Source organism: Magnolia sinica, chromosome 7 (genome assembly GCF_029962835.1).
Source record: "Magnolia sinica isolate HGM2019 chromosome 7, MsV1, whole genome shotgun sequence".
NCBI lineage: Eukaryota > Viridiplantae > Streptophyta > Magnoliopsida > Magnoliales > Magnoliaceae > Magnolia > Magnolia sinica.
Window position 1 is genome coordinate 75,706,774 of NC_080579.1, and position 7,602 is coordinate 75,714,375.

Here is a 7,602-nt window from a genome sequence, read left to right on the forward strand (position 1 = left end):
CACCACATGAAAACAATAGTGATTGGTTATCCATCATTAAAATTGTCATAAGGCCACCTGTACTGTTTATTTGACATCCAATCTGTTTATTAGGTCATACAGGCCTAGATGAAGGGGAAAAACAAAAATCATCTCAATCCAAAACTTTTTTGGTCCTCAAAATGTTTTAAATGGTTGACGCTCATTCAACACTGTTTCCTGTAATGTGGTCCATTTCATATTGGGATATGCCTCATTTTTTGTCTCATGCCATAAGATAATCTTTAAAAATAGATGGATGGCATGGATTAAACACATACATCATGGTGGGGCCCGTAAAGCACCAACCACCAGTCATTGGATGGTGTCAGGGGTAGTAGCCAGTTTGTTCCTCTTATTTGTGGTGTGGTCCATTTAATCTTTGGCTATAATTCATTTTTTGGAAAATTCTCTAAAATGATCTCGAAAAATGGATGAACGGCATGGGTTGATTCCAAATTTTCGATAAATCCAAAAGTCAAGTGGACCATACCACTTGAAACAGTGTGGAATAATGATTTCAACTGTTGATACCTTCCATGGGTCCGCAGTAATTTTATTTGACATCCAACGTATTCATAATATTAAAAAGAAATGAATGAAGAGAAAATACAAACACATCAGCTTGATCTAAAACTTCTATGGCCTCTAATAATTTTTCAATGGCAGATGTTCAATCACACTATTTCCTGTGGTGTGGTCCACTTGAGCTTTTGATATGCTTTCTATTTCTTCTTTATATCTCAAATTATCTGTTAACATAGATTAATGGAGTGGATAAAATAAATAAAAAAATGGTGGACTGCATAGAGTTTACTCTAGTAAGGGTAATGAGTAACTCACCTAAGGGCCTGTTTGATTTCTCATTGCAAGTGTAAATACCAGGTGAATGGGTAATTATGACCCTTTCACCCATTTAGAATTTTTTGGAAATTCCTACCTTGGAAACCGTTCAAAAGTACTAGTTGAAAATTTTGGACCTCACTGTGACATATATGACATATCTATTTTGTCCATCTGTTTTACCACAACATTTTGAGACGAGCTGAAAAATTATGTACATCCAACACTCAAGTGGCCCACACCAAAAGAAACAATGGCCCTAAGAAGTTTTTAACGATAAGTATTTGATTCACTTTTTTTTTTTTTGCGGCGTGGTCCACTAGAGCTTTGGATATGCCTCATTTTTTGGCTCATGCCATAAATTCATTTGGCGTAATGGATGAAACGGTGTGGATAAGCGACATGCATCACGGTGGGGCCCACAACCATTTTGTAGCCTTTTTCGATTTTTGTGTACAAAAAGTAAGCGGTCAAATCAAATATAGGGAAGTGTTGTAAATACACAAGGAAATGATCATTATGCAGTTACACTGCATTTACCTCTGAATTGAAAAATCAAACAAGCCCCTAAATGTAGTGGGAGAGAGGTTTCCTTAAAACATTCATAATCATATGTTGGGCCTGCCTAAATGTGATTCAGATATCCAACCCACTCATTATGTGTGTCCCACTTGGATGAGGGGCCAGACCAAGTTTCAGCCCCATCCAAAACTCAAATGGGCCCCACCAACTTCTTTTATATTTTTTAGGATGTCTTCACATGGTTTTAGATGGCATCACCCACCTGAGTTTCGTATACGGATGATTTTTTACATATCTCATAACCCGAAGGGGACACATTAAATTCACGGTGTTGATGTTTGACACACATTATGATGGGGTCCACAAAACTTACTAACATCAACACTCAAGTTCTCACGACGTCAATAAAGTTGGGTCACAATTTTGACCAAAATATTTGCCCCATTTTACGTCTGGTCCATTCACTTTATTTTTCTGATCAATACTCAATTTCACTAGTTACTCGTCCCGATCAGGTTACATATGAAAAGGATATTGGCCATACAAGATTGATCAAATATTTTAGTGAAATTTGATTTAAACATCTGAAGTTATTTACTCTTCAATCCGTACTGATTAGATTGTCAAAAAACGGTTAAAGGTACAATTAGCGGATGTGCCTAATAATTTAGTAAATTTTTTTTCAAACATAAATTTCAATTTCCATTTAAAAATAATATTCTTTTTAAAAATGTATATTTTTGAAAACATTTTAACAAAATAACATTTTTATTATAAATTATTTTTTTAAAAAAAATACAAATTCTGAATTTTTATTTTCAAAAATTGAATAAATTTCTCACATTTTAAATTTTTTCTCAATAATTTCAGAATACCGAATTCTTTCTTCAAAAGCATCATTTTGTTTTCTCAAAATTTTTCAAACATTGTTAAAATTTTTAAACTTTTCAATATTCTTTTTCATGTAATATTACAAATCATTTAAATATTACTTTTTAATTACAAAAAATAAAAAAATTTCTACTCATATGATATAGACTAAATGTGTATAGAAAAATAGAGGATTATTACCGACAGCTTTTGTACGTCGGTAAAAACCATTAGCGACGGTTATCAGCCGTCGGAAAAAATTTTAATATTTATTTTTAGCATCGACATAATCGTTGGTTAAAATACTTTTCATGAAGGGAATTTTGGTCTGTGGCGGGAACCTTTTCCCGACGGTTTTAGTTCGTCAGCAAAACTGATGCTTTGGCGGGAACCTTTTCTCGACGGTTCTAGTTCGTCGGCAAAACTGTCTTGCTTTCGCCCAAGCGGGAATTTTTTGTTATTGGGGAACCTATTCCCGACGGTTTTCGTTCGTCGGAAAAAGCAATATTACCGACACTAACTACGAAACTAGTTTTTGTCAGTAATAACATTGTTCAGGATTTATGCCGGCAGTTGATGTCCGTCGGGAAAAACAATTTTATTGACGATGATGCTGTTCGTCGCAATTAACATCCTACCAGATTTTTTCCGACGCTTCAAGTCCGTCGGGGAAAACACTTAACTGACGACAACAGGTTTTCATCGGTCAAAACATTAGCGGATTTTTGCCGACGATTGATGTCCATAGGTAAAAACACATTTACCAACGAAACTGTATTTCATCAGTACTAACATTCAACCAGATTTGTGCCGACATGTCATGTCCATCGGGAAAAACACTAACAAGCATATGGTTATTACACCAGATTTGTTTCGACGGTTCATGTCCGTCGGGAAAAATGCTTTTACCTACATCATTGAAATTTCGTTGGTAAAAGTAAAATTTTCAAATAATTTTTTTCAAAAAATAAAAATAACTATTACCAAAGAAAATTTACGTTGGCAAAAGTTTACTATTACCTACGAAATTACAATTTTCATTGGTAAAAGTAGACTTTTACCTACGAAATTAAAATTTTGTCGGTAAGTATACTTTTACCAATGAAAATAATTTTCGTTGGTAAAAGTCCTTTTTACCTACAAAAAAAAATCGTCGGTAAAAGTTTCATCGGTAAAAATCCTATTTCTTGTAGTGTAACCTACAATTCAAATTCTGCTTGCATAAAACTTGTAAATTGCTCATATTGTATCTGCTTAAACCATCTCACTAGCTGGAACGCATGTAGCACACAACCACTCTCACCTTTCTGTTACACACCAAAACTCTCTCCACATGTATGCCGCACCCTTTTTCTCCTTGTAAGTTGCCTGCAACTTTCCTTTGTTTGCATGACTCTCCCTTTCTCCCATGTTGCACGTGCCATACCATTAGTTCTCATGCTATAACGACTAGCCTTAGGAAAAAGCTAAATAAAAAAAATTAATGTTGGGCTAAGTATGCTAGATACCAAATGCCATGCAATCTATGATGAAAGGGCTATATAAGGAGATAATCTATGATGAAAGGAAGGTGTTCGATGACATTGATTCCTATCGATGGCTCAGTGGTAGATAGTATCCATTTCAATAATAAGGTGTCCGAATAGCCTCATACTGTCACGTGGTCATGAAAAGAGTCCATCCTTTTTAAACTTTAAGTTTTTCTATCTCTAATTCTACCTTTTCATTTTTTAGAGGATGAAAATGGCCCTCTACCACAATAGCCTCTTGCAGGACAGGCTTTTGTTTAGAAATGAGAAATGTTTTCGTAAGAGGGACGTGGGATCCATTAAAAACTAAAATTTGGCCCATCCCATGATCGATTTAATCCGTTCATTTTAATCAGACAACCGTGAACTCATAGTAGGATTTTTCTTTTCTTTTTAAAGTTCTCTGTGGCTCACAATTACACTAACATTGTATGTTAATTCTGAATGATTTTCTCTCGTGTAATCTATCTATGATAAGTTTTTACCTTAAATTTAGGTCGATGACATGAAATTTAAACCCCTTACATGTGGACGAAAAGGTTTGCTTTAAGACAACCCAATGGGCCCTAGTTACCCCTTTGCCACAACTGCTCCTCGTACGACGGGCTCTCGTCTTGGTAGGAGGAAGGTTTTTTTTTTTTTTTTACAGGGATGTGGGACCACCTCTTGGCCGATCTGATCCATTCATTTTAATGGGACAATCGTGAACTTATGAACGGGATAAATTTGCTTCACAACAATCCAGTGGGCCCCACGTAAGATGTAGATGTGTTAAAAACATGGGGCCCTTGTTACATGAGGCTATTTGATCATTTCTTATTAGTTTCTTTTTTCTTTTTCTTTTTCCACTTCTCGAGACCACACGAAGCGAAGCTTCTTCGACAATTGGTAGTTGTACGACTGGCATCTGCACTCTCTGGGCAATGACAAAAAACTTCAGTCAAGATCCGACAAAGTTCAAACCACTATTAAGTAGAAGATATGGTGTGAAGATGTAAGTTTTTTATGTTTGCTTATTTTGTATTTGTTGGTGGGCATGAATGGTGGGAGTTTATTAGACTTTGTGAAAGTAATTTATTTTGTTCTATTTACTTATTTTCTGATTTTACTATACTTATATTCAATACAATAAAATTGGTACTTACTTTATATTCATTTTTTGAGTATTGGCTTTATAGGTAAATGTTTTAAACTACTACCATGTTAATAAAAAGTCTTTGCTTCCTATAAAAAAAGAGTTCATTTAAAGGACTAATTCTCTCATCCATAAATTGCCCGATTCTTTGTAATTGGTGAGTCGAAAGATGATTGATGTTCCCAAATTGGGTCTTAAACTATCTATATTTCAGTTCCTGTGGTCATTAGGCATTCGACTTGATTTGAGTCATATTCAACTTTAACATATATGATACACACAACGCGCTAATCACTATAATGTGACCGTGCGTGTGAATTGAAGCCCAGCGCTACCATGTGCATGGGATGGTTCCCAAGCACTTAGCTCACTTGATCATCTTTGGTGAACTTAAATAATAATCACCGCTAAGCGTTGAAAATTGCAGAGGGGAAAAGTTCAACGAGTTGGTCTATAATTCGCAGTTAATAAAGCAAATAGCTTCCCACTTATTTAATACGTGCAACATCTAACCCTTTCAAAAGGTTTCCAAACCGTGAAGATCATCTTGTGCAAAAATCAACCCAATCCAATCATCTCGTGGCCACAGAATAGAGAAAATTTTGTAACCATTGATAAATAATATAAAATATGTATGCTCTAATCATGGGTGGATTTGGCTGATTTTTATTCCAGTGGTTCCTCATGATGTGAAAAACCTATTGGAGGGGTTGGATTTTAAACTAATATGAAATTTTGGAAGTTATTTGCTGGATGGACGGTAACTTATGGTCCAACCAGTTGGATTGACGCCTTTCTCCGGTTGAAATATATAAAAACTGATACATTCATCATAAGCCTCATCAATTGAAATATCTATCTCATTTATATCAACCATGAATCTAGTCCGTAGACAATCCTATACGTTTGAACGTTGAGTTTTTTTTTTTTTTTTTTAAGCATGCAAATGATTGGATGGTTAGGATTGTCAGATAAAGTGATTATTGAAAGAAAGATAGTGGAAGTACAATTTATTTTCTAATGGGAGGAATTAAATTACATGACCTGCAACTCGAGCATAAACCGGTTTTTAATTCTGACAAATGGAGCGTTGCTTGGGGCCGCTGAGACGCTGATTAGTAAAGGGGGACGCGGATTGCGTCCTATCTCCGCCCGGACGGTAATTCGTCCGGGCAGGGCTCCGTGGGCTCACCGTGATGTAAGTGTTTTATTCACTCTATTCATAGTTTTTATAAGATAATTTTAAAGTACAATCCAAAAAATGAGGTATTTTCATATCTTAAGTGGACCACAAAGTGGAGATTGAACTTCCACCATTAAAAACTTCTTGGGAGATAGAGAAGTTTCAGATCAAGCTGATATTTGTTTTATCACTCCATCCATGTCTATATGATCTTATGAATAGGTTTTATGGTTTAAAAATAAAAAATAAAAAAATCTGAGTGGCCCTTAGAAAGATTTCAACGGAGGGTGTCATTATCACTGCACCATCCTTTTGTGTGGTCCACTGGAGCTGTGGACCTGCCTCACTTTCACTACCATAATTTAAAATGATCTCGGAAAAACGACGAACGGTGGCACTACCAATAAAACACTTACATCACGGTAGCACTACAGAACCATGCCTGGACGGATTACCGTCCGGGTGGGGGTAGGACGCAATCCGCGTCCAGTTGAGGCAGGGGCAACAGCTTAGCGGGTGAGGGAAGCCGATGGCTGGTGTACCACACACCGCTGGTGTATTGACGTCAGCAAGTTCTGTGGGTCCCATCATAAGGTATGTATTTTATCCAAACGGTCCATCCATTTGGCGAGATCATAGTAAGTCTTGAGACAAAAACTAAGACAGATCTAAAGATAAAGTGGACCACACTGCAAAAAACAGTTGGGGATTGAGCATCTACCATTGATACCCTTTTGGGGTCACGGAAATTTCAGATCAATATGAAATTTGGTTTTCCTCTCTATCCGTGAAATTTTTGGCCTTATTAACAGATTGGATGGAAAATAAACATTATAGCAGGCATTATAAATTTTTTATCGGTGATAATCATTATCCTCATTGCTATTTTTGGTGTGGCTCATTTGAGCTTTGGATATGATTTGTTTTTTTGTATAATGCTCTAAAATGATATTGAAAAATGGATGAATGGCATGGATATAATAAATACATCATTTTGGGGCGACGTAACTTTTATCTCCTTTGAACCGTTGGTCGGCACTCGTCTTTGCACGACACGTGTGGTACACCAGCCAATGCGCTTCCGTGGGTGAGGCCCTGAATATGGGCGCGGATTAGGTACTTCCCCCCGCCTATTCGGAGCTCGGGACAGGCTGAGGCTCTGAGGGCCCCTGAGGATCTGCCGTGGTGTTTCCATTTTATTCAGACTGTCCTTATATTTTTTACATTTTATTTTAAAGTATTAAATTAAAAATAGAGAAATTTGCAACTGTACGACTCATTTATGTCCCATCATGAGACTAGGCCTACCTTATTTTACCTTGCAAAAATAAGCCCCAGCTGTACTGATGGCTTGCCAAAGGCTGAAAATGCCCCTGCTTTTTCCTTCAACCGGATCGGTGGTGCTCGCAGACGAGCGCTGACACTCCTCGAACTAAGTTGTGCGAACGGTTCAAAGATATCAAAGTTACATGGGCCCTAAGAAATATATTCGGTCTTTGACT